Below are 16,428 nucleotides of genomic sequence, written 5' to 3' on the forward strand. Positions count from 1 at the left end.
ATTACATCCGCGTACATTTGAAAGTAATTATGTATTGAGCAGAACACTTGAAACGCCACAGCATACAATGGTCGTTCTACGGGTTAAGTGCTCTAAAATGGGATTAGAATAAACAGGTGCTTAATGGCCGGCAAAAGCAAGAATGGGCAATTTCTGCGCTCTATAATTCTAAAACGCACGACAACTACAGCTTCCGATTGACTGGCTTGATGGTGAAAGATTGCGATGGCCGGGAATTGAACCCGCATCAACTGCTTGGGAAGCAGCCATGCTCACCACTACACCACCATCGCTGACTATGGTTTGGCCACGGAGTATTAATCTGGATTTTGGTGCTGAACCTTTCCTAATTGTTTTCCGTTGTTTTTTTCAACCATTGCCAACAAATTTGTAATCCACACAGCACCCAAAAAGAGAGTAGTTGATACCTATTATATTGGATGAGATTTAGAAGGACTTTCCTGAAGTTCACATCAGACATTAAGTCGAGTTAAATCATAATTGGAATTGCACTTCACAAGATAAAGTACTAATTATTTTACTTCACCACTCACTGGTGAATAACACATGGCCCATTCTGTAACTTTTATGCTGACAGCCCAAGAATCAAAGACATATTAGGGAGCAGAAGAATTGCTTTCTCCATGGACCTCACTGATTCATGTTCCATGGGATGTATCTCTGTGTCTACATATGTCTCTGTGTGTGTGTGTGTGTGTGTGTGTTTGTGAGTTAATTGAATTAGAGGCAGATAACCTGGGTGTTTTGATATGAGAAGAGAGGTTAGGATTGAAATGTAAATTAGATAAACATGGGGAATTTTAGAAACATAGGTGTCAACGGGACATTTCCATTTTGAAAGAAACATGTCAGATTGTTTTCAAAGCGGGGTGGGGGTGGTGGTGAAATGTGTCACATATCGAGGTGAAGTTTAGAAACAGTGATTATTTTTTCCCAATGATTACTTGTAAAACATAATGCTAAGAGAAGTGTTTAATCATCAGGGAGATAAAGCCCAAAACATAGTGAAGGATTGGGCATTTGCATTTCAAGACGAAGATATTTATAAATAAGGAGTAAGGGCTCTGTGCAAGGGAAGGCATTTTAAAGATATTGCACAAGTGTTTGAAAAAGCCTTCAGAATCCATGCTTCAAGCTGCCCCCTTAAGAGGACTGAAACTAAGAAAACTCAATTGGAAGTCGACGTGTTCAAAGTACCATGTTCCTTTGCCTTGGTATTTTACAACCTATCTATCTTACTGTTGCCTTAATGAAAGTTTAACCGGTGGTTAGATTGAGTAGTGGCTTTAGAAGTTATCATAGTATAATTTTTAGATCTATGCATGCATCTAAAATCATTTCCTCCATTAATAAATTTTTAATCAAGCTTTGTAAAGACATATAATACGTGGTGGTCTTATTACAACTGAATTCAGGTCGCGCATCTCAAAATTTATACAAATTGCAGAACAAGCTGTGGCAGTTGTTTCAAATTTCTCATTTGGCAAATAAAGTTGTCATTGGAATTGGCAGAAAAATTACAATTGGGATTTCCTGCAGGCGGTAAGAAAGCAGATATGACTGGAGGTTTAGCATAACTTTAAAAATTCGAAGTGATACCTGACACTAGAAGTAACAGCTGGAAGTACTGAAACTTCAGTTTAAAATGAAGAGGCTTGAATTTGAACCAGCAAAGGGACTAAGAAAACTTGAACTGGAGGCAAACGAAAAGGAAAACAATTGAAAATGAATAAATTGCTACTAGAGGGAGCAGCTAAAGGAAGGGGAAAAGAGAGATCATTTCAAAAAGCAACAGAAATCCGAAAACTTGATCTGCAGAAGGAAACATTGACAATGGGAGACACAATAAAGGAAGGACCCAGGGAATATCGGCTTGAGAGGCTGATAGTTAAAAAAGGAGAGCTCTGAAACTGTGGAAAGAGCTGATAATGAAAAAATCTTTTAAATTAAAAGCGAATGGGAAGAAGTTTAAATTTATACAAGCGCTTCTAAAGTTTGAGGAAAAATATGTTGAAGCATTCTTTTTTTCATTTCAGAATATAGCTAAACAGATGAAATGGCCACAGGAAAACTGGACATTGTTGTTGCCATTCAGGTTGCTGGGTAGACCACATGAGGTCATGCTTTGATTCCAGAAGAAATGTCGGTCAATTATGATGTAGTAAAAAAGGCTATTTTGAGTGCATATGAGTTCCTGCCTGAGACATACAGGCTGAAATTTAGGAATATAAGAAAACAGCCTGGCAAATTTATGTTGTGCTGGAAATAGTAAAACAAAATAATTTTGACCGGTGGATCCCAGGAACCATTCTCGTGAATATTTTCTTTGCTTTTTCCAACATCCTTCACATCTTCACTAACTGCCTGAAGTACACCACCGAGAACTAGACGGGATGCAACAGCTAAGGCTGAACTAGTGCCTATACAAATCTTTGTTTTATTCCCATTACAACACTCTGGTTTTTGTGCCATGAAAACGTATGACTCCTGACCTCACAGACAATCAATGCTCGAATTGAGAATTTTCAGGAAGAGCAGGTTATGCGAGCACCTTATGCCTGGAAGCTCTTGAATCTTGGAGGAAACGTGGAATTCATGCAATACCTGCTCATATTTCTCCTGTTCTCACAGACACTACTCACAGGAAAAACAAGGATTATGTTGACCTTGGAGTGGAAGCAGTGCTGATTCTCCAGTGGGGTTCAGGAGTTTGGAAGGTTAGCGTTGGAGTTCACGTTTGATACTCGGAGAGTGGTGTTACCATAGAATGGCTAGAACACAGAAAGGGGCTATTTGGCCTTTCCACTCTCTGTTGGTTCTCTGAATGAGAAATTCTCCTTTTGTCAATCCCTAGGCTCTACAGATATTTTTTTTTCATTTCAGAGCTTCTTTCTTTTATGTTTTCTTGAGTGCAAAAGAATGAGGGGTGATCTGATCGAGGTTTATACCTGGATAAAGTTAATTATTAAGTTAACTACAGAGAAAATATCTCCCCGACGGCAGAAAGGGGTTGATTTTTAACATTTTAATGTACTGATCCTTGGCGATATAGTCCAGTCAAAGCAAGAGAAAAGTCAGGAAGCATTTTTAACACTTAGGACAGATGTAAATCTAGAAACATTTGTTAAAATAGTCGATGCTACCACGATTTCGAGATGATTGTTTTATTTTTCTTTGCATATCAATGAAATGTCTCCATATCTTCCGCTTTCTTTGAAGAATGCAGTGGATATTGCTCGTTTTATTTTTTGTATTTTCATTGGGAGTGGACATCATGAACCAAAATGCAGTGCATGACAAGTTCCTGGAGCCCTCAGGGTGAAAGTTTTATGTTCTGCAAACTGGGCTTTCGAGGGCCTGGCCGCCAGCGTTCCCAGAGCAGCCATGGGAAAGTGACCTCACAACGTTCAGAATGTTGCATTCGTTTCAGCGAGAATTGAAGTTGTAGAACTTGGAAACGGAAGCTACAAAGGAAGACATTGATTTCGCGAGTGGGTAAACGTGTTCATATGCTCATTGCTCTGGGAATGTGCGATAACATTCCATTGAAAGCTCATTCAGGATAACAAAATCGAGTGAGTCACAAAGTGAGGGGGTGTAAATATATCTGTGAGCCCAACGACTTCATTAAACAGCTCCAGCGCTTATCCCACCAAATTATTTCCTGCATGACGTGCAGTAACATAAATCAGGCAATCCCTTCCATTGCCCTCAGCTATTGACAGCAATAAATCAAAATGCTCCTTACGCATATCCCCAAGTAAAAATCAAAGCTCCTTCCGGACTTACATCTGATTGAAAGTTATGCGTGAATTGAATCATTAGAGGAGTTGGATTTCAGCAATTGCTTTTCACTGAACAGACGTTTTAAATAAGTAACGCACGGAGACAACTTGCATCCGAAGCGTCTAATGAGAAGCTTTGAATTGTATCCCACTAATTTGCTGCACACGCCATCGTAGATTTGTTTTTGGGCTGCATCAAAGTGGGAATGGAGAACTTTACTTTGAAAGAGCGCTTGACTCCTGAAACAATTAGTGCTAGCTGCATGGGGCAAATAGATTCGTACCAAATTTCGAAGAATCAGAGGTGATTTGATTGAAGGATATATCGTTTTATCGGTCGTGACAGTGTAAATGTTGGCAATATTTTTCCTAAGGCTCTTGCTTCTAGCACTATTGGCCAGATCCTCAGAAGAAGTCGTCAGCCATTATTTGCGAGGTGATGAAAAATATCTACATTCAAACGGTGTGGCATCTTCTGAATTCCAATCACGGGAGGCCTGAGGAATTTCAAGACATGAATCGATATCTCCAGGTGTTCTCTGGGAATCATTGGCATAATTGAATAGTCCAGGTAAGTGCACTTGAGGAAGATCAGCCAAGAAGTTTGAGGAGCCTGAAGACGAGTACATGATGCAACTGCTGCTATTTCCTATGTTCTTATAGACACGACACAGAGGAACAAAATAGATCATACGGACCTCGATGTGGAAGGAGTGCAGATTCACCAGACGGATTCCAAAGCATTGTTGGTATTTTCGGAGTACAAGTTCCAAATTCACGCAATAATAAAATGGTTACAGCACAGAAGGATGTTATTTGGCCCGGAGGATCTGTGCTGTCAATTGAAGGAACAATTCACCACTGGCACTGCCCAGCCTTCCCCTAGGCACCCTGCACATTGTTCTTTTCTGGGGTCCTTCCTTTTTCTCCTCCCTTGAAAGTAGATGAATGAACCGTGAGCGGATCGAGGTTTCTATCCAGTTAAAATTAATTGCTATATTAAATAATGAGAATTTTTTCCTGGCGGTAAGAATACGGTTGAATTTTCATATGTTTTTGCCACTGATCCCATACCAAGCGAAACGTCAAAAAGCACTTTTCACACATTTTCACACTTAGGGTAGCTGGTAATCTAGAAAGATGTTTTTAAAAATTTCAGAGCCCATCACAATTTCCAGACGATGATTCTTTATGCAAATAGAAGAATCGTCTTGGCCTCTTTCTCTGTCCTCGAAGAATTCAGCGGACATGTCCGCTTTTTTGCCGTTTCATGGGAAGTGAACACGTTGATCTAAAAGCAGTGATCAGACTTGGAATAGAACACTGGACTCTTAGATTAACAATTTGATGCTTTACCAAATGAGCTACACGGGCTCGTTCAAGCTCCATAGCTCCCTCCGCAGTCTGACAAGCGGTATCACACCCTTCTTTATGCTCATTCCCTTCTTAACTCACCCGCCACGGCGCATTTCCCTCAGGGGAAGGTAAACAGGCAGCCTATCTTTAGCTTCATTTCACAAATCTTCTAACTGGTACAAACTGCTTTTTCCTTACGAGTGGCACCTGATTTGATAACTGTTGTTACCCAGGTATCTATCCCAGGCCTTCGAAACATCGAAGGGTAAATAAGATACTATCCGTCTTGTTTATATTAACACATATGCATTGAATCAAACAAGTAGAGGCACCACTGAGAATTGAACTCAGGAATTCCCAAAATAAAAAATAAAAATACCTGGAAATATTCAGCAGGTCTTGCAGCATCCGAGGAGAGGAACACAGTTAACGTTTCGAGTCCATATGACTCTTCAACAAAACTAACTAAAAATACAATAGTGCTAAAGTATTAGTTAGTTTAAGGTGGTGGTTGTGGTGGGTGGGGGGGGGAGAGGGAGAGCGGCGGGGGTGGACAAGAAGAGCTGGATAGAGGGCCAGTGACAGGTGGAGATAATTAAAAGATGTCATTGACAAAAGGTAAAAGGAGTGTTGAAGGTGCTGATATTATCTAAGCAATGTGCTAATTAAGGGTAGAAAGCAGGACAAGCAAGGTATTGAGAGCCCTAGTGGGGTGGAGTGTGGTGAAGGGAAGGGATCGAAATAGACTAAAATGTAGAGATAAAACAATGGATGCAAATATATAGAACTATTGGAAATCAGTGGGTAAAGAAAAATCTATATAAATTATTGGGGTAAAAAACGGTGGGCATCGGAAAGGAAGTGGATTTGGAGGTGAGAGTTCATGATCTAAAATAGTTGAACTCAATATTCAGTCCGGAAGGCTGTAAAGTTCCGAGTCGGAAGATGAGGTGCTGTTCCTCCAGTTTGCGTTGAGCTTCACTGGAGCAATGCAACAGGCCCACGACGGACATCTGGGCATGAGAGCAGGGTGGAGTGTTGAAATGGCAAGCGACAGGGAGGTCTGGGACATGCTTCTGGACAGACGGAAGGTGTTCTGCAAAGCAGTCACCCAGTCTGCGGTTGTCCTCTCCAATTTAGATGAAATCACATTGGGAGCAACGAATGCAGTAGACTAAATTGAGTGCAGTGGAAGTGAAGTAGTCATTCACTTGAAAGGAGTGTTTGGGCCCTTGGACGCCGAGGAGAGGGGGGGTAAAGAGGCAGGTGTTTCACCTTCTGGCTTGGCATTGGAAGGTGATGTGGAAGGGGGTTGAGGTGTCGGGGTTGATGGAGGAGTGGACCAGGGTGTCCCGGAGGGAACGATCCCTGCGGAATGCCGGCAGTGGAGGTGAAGGGAAGATGTGCTTGGTGGTGGCATCATGCTGGAGTTGGCAGAAATGGCGGAGGATGATTCTTTGAATGCGGAGGCTGGTGGGGTGATAAGTGAGGATAAGGGGGACCCTATCATGGTTGTGGGATGGAGAGGAAGTTGTGAGGTCGGATGCGATGGAGATGGTCCGGACCCGATTGAGGGCCCTGTCAATCACCTTGGGTGGAAAACCTCCGTTAAGGAAGAAGGACAACATGTCAGAGAAACTGTTTTTGTATGTGGCATCATCAGAACAGATGCGACGGAGGCGAAGGAACTTAGAGAATGGGATGGAGTCCTAACAGGAAGCGGGGAGAAAGGATCTCCCATCTATGAGGCATGGCGCCATCATGCGGCATAGCTTTGTAATGCAACGTTTCGATTCATAGCCCAGTATTTCGCTGCAAACGGCACTGCTCGGTAATACAGGGCTTTATGCAAGGTTAATTAAGAAGTAATCTGCACTTGGCCTTTAAATGTTTGGAGATTGCATTTATTTCGACGAGATATTATGCTGCAGAAATTCCAATGAGAATACACAAAGGAGTAGGGGTAGATTCGGCGATGCGTAAACGATTTGATTTGTTGTGGGAAAGTGTGATACCATCCCTTGAAAAGCAAGAAAGTTCATTTCTTTTAACGTTACCAATTGTGTGAATCACAAATGTAGGTACGTAAATAAGTCAGTAGGCAAAGTCTTCATTAAAAATCTCCAGCATTTTCCACTCGCCCCTGCATAACATACATAATGAATCCCCTCCCAGTTATTTTGTGTATTCAGTCACAGTACTTCCTGAAACATTAACCTGCAGAGGTAATATTGAATCAGCCGGGTTTCTTTTTTTCAGCATGTAAGTCCAAATGTTTTTTTGTGACTTCATTAGGTTGATTTAAATGTTTTAACTTCTGCTTCCATGTTCTTTCCTGCTGTTTTTTTTGCAGTTTCTGGTACATTTGATCACCTTTCTTTCTCTATTCCTTCAGGTTACATTCGGTCAGTTGCTATGCAGCCATCCAGAAATTCATTTGGATACATTGTTTGTTTATTTGCCATTACCCTTAAAACTCTCTTCAGCATTTCGATCATGAAACTCTTCCTCTCTTGCAATCCACCCTCACAGAAATCCGCCTTTGTACATTCTACCTCCTCCAGAAATCAACTCGTTAAAGACTTATATTTATATTTAAATATTTCTGAAACATTATGTCAATGTAGTTTTAAATGGTGATAACTTTGTTATCGATGATTAATATAATAGTTCTCCAGTTGGTCAGTTCCTATTTTTGCCACTGACAGACCTCTCCTCCCCTTCATTCATTTTTCCTGATCCTGCTTATTGACTTCGACATTTTCCCAGCCTCCTCTTGACTCCTCGCACACGCCACCTGCCCCCACCCAAGCTCACTGCATTATTTTCTCTGCTAAACCCCATTGAGCACCGTTCATTTCTTGCCCATCATTTGCTCCATCATCAGACTCATCGTATTCTAGAACCGACGTTCACTCCAGATCATGAGTACAATGAGCATTGTCACTGAAGGACAGTCAGTGCATTGAGCTGCAATCAAGGGTGAGATGGTCAATGAGAGCCTTTTCGCAATTTAACAAAATGGATCGTGAGGGTAATTTGAAGACGGTCGAAAAGATATAGATTCACAATTGCTGCTGGTCAAGCCATGTGTCTAATATCAATTCATATTACAAACAATGTAACAGAATATTGGCAGGAGTGTCTTACAGGAATAAGAAAGCAGTCCGCTTGCTTTCTGTCCTCAACAATGTCCTTTTTCATCATCAAATTATGAAAATGAATTTTAGATAGATCAGGAGATTTACTAAAAGTCGTTTTATTCTCGAAATGTGATTACGAAATAAAGGCGATTGCAGCAGGGGGTGGATGCAGCAATGATAGGCTTGCGTCTGTTTTAATAGGCCCAGGATTGTTCCAGCTCTCCCTGCTTCAAACTTTTATCAGCGCCAAGTGGGATATTCCTGTTTTTGATTGTGTGGGATAGATGGGGCATTATCCTTCACTGGGGATGCTTAAAGAATGCCAGATCCTTTTGGAAACAATGCAAGGTGTTGCAAAAACTATTTGATAAGGAGGACGTTATAGACCTAAGAGAGAGACAAACTAAGGTGAAATAAAACTAAATGTAGAAAAAGACCAGATGTTCCGGTGGATAGGGAAGAAACAAGGAAGAACAAAAGATGAGATAACATTTAACAAGAGCTTCAACAGGTAGTATGAAAAGAAACTTGCAAGGATGTTAATAGCAATATAGTTTCATAATTACTTGAGAGTGAATAAAAATTGTGAGATACAAAAGCAAAATATTGCGCATCGTACGCTGTTAAGAATGTCAAATCCTCGTAGAATCAATGACAGATGTTGACAGAACTATTTTATAAGGAGGCGCTTGTAGCCCTGAGTGAAAATGTGCTGCTCCACCGAAAAACATCCATGTAAAGGTAAGTGATAAGCGACAACGTAAACTAAAATAAAATTTAAGATGAAATGCTTGGAATACTGCACAGTTCAGACAGCATCTGTTGACAACGAAAGAGATGCGAAATTACATTGCGTTTGTTGAATTTTAATTTGAGATTAACCTATAGTGGAAATCTTCATAAAGCGTTTGCCTGAGAGGGATTGGAAGGAGAATAAATTTTGCGAGAGATCATTGTCATCGCTGCCATGCAGACTACACGTCGCTTCCAATTAACTCAGCAATGAAGTACTCACTTTCCGGTTTGGCATTTTGTTCCCCCCCACCCCCTCCCCGGTACTTCAAGCTAATTTGCAAAACAATAGGAGGTTAGGGTGGTAGGGTGGTAAATAATGAGGAGAGCAGCCGAAAACTGCAGGACGATATCAATGAACTGGTCAGGTGGGCAGAGCAGTAGCCAATGTAATTCAACCATGGAAATAACGTGAGGTAATGAACTAGCGTATTTCAAACACAGCAAGGTTTAACACTATTAATGGTCGTGCTCGGATAGCAGTGAAGATCAGAGGAACCTTGGTGTGCATATCCACAGATGCCTGAGGGTAGCAGGGCGGGTAGCCAAGGTGGTTAAGCAGGCATATGGGATGATTTCCTATATTAGCCGAGCAGGGAGGTTCTGCTGCTCCTGTTTAAAACAATGGTCAGGCCACAACTGGAGTACTGTGTGCAGTTCTGGTCACCACATTATGGGAAGGATGTGATTCCATTGGAGAGAGTGCAGAGGAGATCTACCAGGATGCTGCTTGGGATGGAGATACTGACATAAGATGAAAGATTGGATGGGCTGGTGTTGTTTTCTTTGCAGGAACGAAGTTTGAAAGGGCACCTAATAGAGGTGTATAAGCTTATGAGGGCCGTAGTTATGATGGATAGGACGGTATATTTCCATTAGTAGAGGGTCATTAGCTCGGGAACATTGATGTAAGGTAAGAAGTAGAAGGCTAAGGGTGAGTGGAGGAGAACTTCATTCACCCAGAGAGAGGTGGAAGTCTGGAACGCACTGCCGGATAATGCGGTTGTGTTATAAATTCTCGCAACATTTAAGAAGCATATAGATATTCCGTTGCGTTGCCAGAGCCTCCAGGGCTATGGGCAAAGCGCTGGAAATTGGGGTTACTGTAGTCAGTTCTATGTTGACACGATCGGCCGAGTGGCCTCCCCCTGTGCCGTAAACGTGTATCGGTCCATGACAGTCCGTTGTGTAGCATTTCTAGAAGAAATATTGAAGCAACAAGTGATTTATGACCTAGCCAGCAGCTTACTGCATATTCAAAACTATTGAATAGGCTTTGCAGAACGAGTCTGTTTCTTGGGAAGCGAGTTATTCTTTCTTGTAGGGTGTTGTAGATAGCCTGAATGCAACATATTGCACAATATATCAGATTATAAATCAGGCGAAATTTTGCTCCTTGAGGTTTGCTTTCGGCAGAATGGTTTTAACACTGAGAGAGAAAAAAAAACAGGTAATAAGCTTTTGCTGCGCAGCTTTGTGAACTTCGGAATTTTCAGAAAGCTCTTGGAATAAATTAGTCCTTCCAGGAAATGGTGACCTGAAGCTTTGAGTTTGCAAAAATGAGAGTTCTAATGTTCCAGCTGGTGCGCGATCAGACTGTGAGGAAGAATACTGGATTACTGTTAGACTGATTTTGAATGTCACTTGATCTCACTGGGGAAATTGGAAGGCTATGAATGGTTAGCTCACGTGTTTAGAACATGGTTCATTTGACGCACAACTCGCAGGATTGATCCCCATACTGGTCAGTACAGCTTCTCCGTCGTAAACCTCATATTCACTGCGATGTTTAGTTACAGTCCTGAAGTACTCACTGACACGCTGCAAGATTGTTTCAACTCGGGGCAATTACTCCAGTCGGATTGCACTTTTCATTTCTTTCCTGCTTCATGGAAAAGTTGCGCCTTTTGTTATCACAAATTCCGGCTTTTTGAAACAATTCTGTGCCACCAATCTGTCAGTAACATGTGAGCAAAAATTTTCTACACTACAGCCGAACGCTAGCAAACGAGCAGTGACATCGCTGTAAACTGTGCCCATGCCTTTCGTTCACACGAACCAACATGCAATCGCTCGTGAAGCAAATTACGCTAGCCTATCTTCAAGTGATTTTAAACCATCAACTGTCCTCTACACGGATTGAAAACTCGCTTCCAAACAATTCATGCAAATCCACCCTCATTCAGCAGAGCCTTTTCATAAGCGCATTTCTCAAAATTCAGCTGCTGGATTGGCCAAAACACATTTGTTGCTTCAATATATCTTATTTATAAAGCTACACAACAGACTCCCAATGTGTAACTAATAGCTTTCAAACAATCCCAGAACGGAGCAATATACCTAACCGCGCAACGTGTACTTCAGTGTTGAGGTATATTTATGGGGCTCATTATCTACGTGGATGAGAAGCCAATGCTTTCCTGCATAACGTTTTCCAATTCCAATCTATTTAACATCGTCTCTTTACGAAGACACCCAGCAGAGGATAAATGCAAGACAAAAAATTAGAGACCGAGGTAAATGCATCAATCACAAGGAAAGTTGGTCTGTGAATTGTTGTCATTTACTAGTTTCCCAACTTGCTCTAAACGCCCAAAGTCGTTGATTGAGAGCCAGGCGGAAATATTTTTAAGTTAGCTGTCCTTGCACCTCCCACGAATTAAAACACCAAATTTAAATTCAACGGGCAATTGGTCATTTCACGCTGAAGCCCCAGTCATGAGTTTTATATAATAACCGTCTTAATTCTCATTTGCAATTAAGTTCAAAATGTTGAATTGCAACAAACTTGCGATACGGCAACATTTCAAGATTATTTTTACTTCAATGTTTGAATTGCTTTCACTCTTTATATTTAGCGATCCTTGTCAAGGCCATTCTGGATGAGCAACCTACGCTGCTCGTTGCGAGATAAGTCCACTTCCGATGAAATAAATTTAAAAAAAAAGAGATGGCATAGTATTTCATGGCGGAATTTTTTCAGTTTGACGTTTGCTTGGGATATCAGTCTATTGGTGGCGAAAAATGTTTCACCTTGCGGCAGAATATTTGCAACATTGAGATAATGTGGGACGCTGATGCTGCTGACCAGCTTCGTGAATATCGGAGCAATCAGACAGCTCAGGGGAAAAATGATTCCTTCCAGCTCGCTGCTAACCTGAAGCTTTGAATTTGCGATATTTTAATTCATTCACGGGATGTTAACTTCGCTGGTTTGGCCAGCATTTATTGCCCGTCCCTAGTTCCCCTTGAACTGTTGGTCGTGAGCTGCCTTATTTAACCGCTGTCGTTCATGTGATGTGTTTGTACCCACGGTGATGTAGGGGGGAGTTCCAACGACAGTAAAAGGACGGCAGTGTATTTGCAAGTCAGGATGGTGAGTGGATTCGAGGGGAGTTTCCAGGTGGCGGTGTTCCCATCCCCCTGCTGCCCTCGCCCTTCTATAGAATAGTAGTCGTTGGCTTGGAAGGTACAATGAAAGGAACCTTCGTGAATCCCATCAGTGCTCCTTACAAATGATACATACTGCTGCTACTATTAGTTCGTGGTGGAAAGAGTGAATGTTTTTGGATGTGGAATCACTCAAGCGGGCTGCTTTGTCCTGGATGGTGTCAAGATTCTTGAGTGTTTTGGGAACGGCTCTCATCCAGTCAAGTGGGGAGTATTGCATCACACTCCTTACTTCTGCCTTGAAAATGGTGGACAAACTTTGGCGAGACAGGAAGTGAGTTTCCCGTCTGAAAATCCCGCAGGATTCCTAGCCAATGACCTGCTCTCGTAGCCACAGTATTTATATGGCCAGTCCAGTTCAGTTTCTGGTCAATGGCAACCGTTAGGGTGTTGATAATGGCGTATTATGTGATTAAAGTGCCATTGCACATCACGCGGTGATGGTTGGATTCTATCTTACTGGAAATAGTCATTGCTTCGAAATTGTGTGGCACAAAAGTTACTTGCCACTTGTCAGCCCAAATCAGAATATTTCCAGGTCTTACTGCATTTGGACATGGACTGCTTCAGTACCTGGGGAGTTGCGAATGGTGCTGAGCATTGTACAATCATCAGTAAACATCCAGATGTCTGACCATATGATGGAAAGAAGAAAATTGAAGAAGCAGCTGAAGATGGCTGGGTCGAGGACACTACCCTGAGGAACTTCTGCAGTGATGTCTGGGTGCAGTGATGACTGACCTCCAATAACCACAAACATTTTCCTTCATGCAAGGTATGACTGCAAAACAGTGGAGCGTTTTCCCCTTATCGCTATTGATTTTACTTTTGCCAGTATTCCTTGATGACACTCTCGGTCAAACGTTGCCTTGATGTCAAGGGCAATCACTATCACGTCACGATATTAACGACCAAACGCGATATTTCCAACATGCCAGTTAGTGCATGGCCAACCAGCAAGACAAAGTGCTGTGTTCCCCCCTATGCTGCTGGTCTGAATTTGAACAGCAATTGATGACACTTGGGAAGCGTGGAAGCAATCGCTGTTTTGCGCAGGAGCTTAGAGTTTGTTATTAATAACATCAAAATCACGGGTTCCATACTAGTATTGGAGAATGCTGTATTGCAGCAAGCTTTTGGCGTTGCGTCACAACGCGTATATGTTCGCCATCACACAACAAAAGAATTCCGGATAGCGGCACTTGCTCCTGTAGCAGTGCAGCTTTTCCTCCATCTTGAAAATATCTACCTCCCGATGTGAGAAGTATACGTTTTTTACACCTCTGTGCCACAAATATGTCGCTAAATGCGATTATACGTTAGCACATTCACAGCGGAACACTTGCAGACGAGCTGTGACATCTCTGTGAACTGGGCCGATGCCTTTCATTCGCTGCAATGTTGCAGGCAAATTCAATCGAGTCAATTTACATTCGGCAGTGCAACCATTCGTACTATACTTTCTTAAAGTGATTGCATTCAAGCTATCAACAGCCCTCTACACGAATTAGTAACTCGCTTCCCAACAACTTCACGCAAATGTTGCCTCTTTCAGCAAAGCCTATTCGTAAGCAAATTTCTTTAAATGCCGTTAGCTGCTGGCTCGGGCAAATATATATTTGGTGCTTCGAGAGGTCTTTTTAAAAGGTGCACAATAAGTATTTAATTTTTGAGTTGTTCGTTAGCGGCACATAACCTGGGTCACTGAGAAGCCAATGCCTTCCCCTATACCTTTTTTAAAAATCAACCTTTGCTTAGCTTTCACCTATCCCTGACCTTGTATCTTGCACTACCTGCTCTATCCCTCCAAAGCAGTGTAACATCCATCACAGGTATTCGTGTACATGCGTTGTCAATAAATTCACTTGTAAGAATGGGACCTGCGAGTGTAGCCTCACTGAAGTGGTCAACGGAGGAAAGACATTTCAGATATATGTTACCTTAATGTGTTGCAATCCGTCAGCGTTGTACAGGATGAGAAGGGAAAATTTACCATGGTGTTACGGACCGTGATGTTACGTATGTGGAGTTAATTCTAGCACCACTTCTCCAAAGGCCGCTAGAATACTTTGAATGTTTAAGAACTCAACAAATGGTCACCGTTTTGCCTTTGATACTACTGTGCCCAAAAAATAAAAAATCTTTAAGCAGGCTTCTTTCAAAAAACACAAAATAATCTCTTAATTGGAAAAGAAACTTTTTTTTGAGAACAATTTACAAAACTGGTTAACAAACACTTTGTACTTTGGAAGTTTAATGGTTTCCCCCCGCCCCCTTTTAAAAAAAACAGATATCCCAACAACCGTGCACTCATACACAAACACTAAACAAACACGATCTCTGCAGAGGCTCGCGTTTGGGAGAGTTTTCTTTTAAAGCATAAAGTTCGAAAAGTCCACGACACTGTTGATCTAACAGAATTCTGGTCCCAATAAATGTGGAAGTCCTTTCAGACAGATCTTGGGTGAAACACTCTCTTTGATAACTCTCGCCTGTTACAACTTTGTAGACTTTCAAAAAATACATAGATGAGTTATTCTGATGAGAATTTTCAGGTTGAAGGTTAACTCACTCTGCACTGCAGGTAATGCTGCGGAGAGAGTGTGGGGGGCGGTGGGGGAGGGAGGGGGGCGAGGTGGTGGGGAGGGGGGGGGCTGCTGGGGCGGTGGTGGGGTGTGGTGGGGGGTGGAGGTGGAGACCGACTCCCTTTGCAGCCTGCTCTCAGGGCACAACACACAGAATGACTCTGAGTTCAGAAAGAATAAATTGTTCATACTTCTTGCAGGCCAGGTATTTCCAATGAATCAGCAAGAGTCTCTATCCTGGCAATCGTCGTTCTTCTTTAACTGTGCTAAACACAGGGGCGCTTCCTTCACCACGTGTCCCTTCTGGTCATCTAACTCGTTTTTCATCTGCGGTTTCTTCAAACAAGAATCGGCATACTCACAGGTCGGAATTAAACTTGCAGATTTGTTAAGAAAACACAACTGAGGAGGATGACAGCCCAAAATTCAATGTTTTTCCAATTTTGCAAAACGGGTTCCTCACAATGGTCACATTCATATAGAATATGCCGGGTAGCAATAATTGCAAGGTGACAGGATGGATCGACATTTGAAACGGGACTTAGTTGTAATGCCAGAAATTCTGCTCTTGGTCAGTTCCATTTATACATTGCCTTTCCAATAATTTATTAATTAGAATAAATGGGTATTTAAGCCCGTTCTTTAACTCCTCTCTAAATTTACTCATGGTTAGTGCATAAATGTAAGTGTTGGTGCACGAGCTCTGAAGCCGTAGCATGAATCCGCATTGTTGCACACAATATAGTGGATTGCTAATTGTTTTGTGCGGAAAATTGTAGTTTGCAGGCTTGCCAACGGAACGAATGTGCAACATATGTAAAGCATAACAAAGTAAAATTGGCAGACAAAGCAAGAAAAAACTGAAGGGTTTCCTTCGGTTCTCCGTTTCTGTTTTACTATGATTCCCCCTTTTGCTTTTGCCTCGATGGCCCCGATTGACAATTATAATCTTCCTGGCAGTCAGAGAGTTGAACACAATATCAGGATAAATGGGAGCAACGGTGTTCGTGTGCTCTCAATCCTCTCACACGCTACCCAAAATGATGACGTATTACTCTTGTGTTTAAATGGAAAACTATGGCATATTATCTATAATTATTAAAACAACAATGACGACTAACCCGGGAATGGACTTTACACAGCTAACAACACTGGCAGTTCCTAAAAACACAGGTGCCATTTTCTTGCTGCAATTTCTCTGCTCCTCTCACACGCTCTAAACAGTCTCTTTCTGAACTTGCCACACTCCTTTCTCTCAGGCCAACCCCTGAATTTGTAATCAAGCCTGCTGACAAG

The 16,428-nt window shown here is 41.9% G+C and overlaps 1 non-coding gene across 1 annotated transcript; it reads right to left on the reverse strand.

Annotated features, from left to right (window-relative positions):
• Nucleotides 1–221: 221 nt before the first annotated feature.
• Nucleotides 222–293, reverse strand: trnag-ccc (transfer RNA glycine (anticodon CCC)). Its single transcript has one exon. It is a non-coding gene; the product is annotated as a tRNA-Gly (tRNA).
• Between the last annotated feature and the right edge of the window lie 16,135 nt (nt 294–16,428).

Source organism: Cetorhinus maximus, chromosome 16 (genome assembly GCF_964194155.1).
Source record: "Cetorhinus maximus chromosome 16, sCetMax3.hap1.1, whole genome shotgun sequence".
In the NCBI taxonomy this organism is placed as follows: Eukaryota; Metazoa; Chordata; class Chondrichthyes; order Lamniformes; family Cetorhinidae; genus Cetorhinus; species Cetorhinus maximus.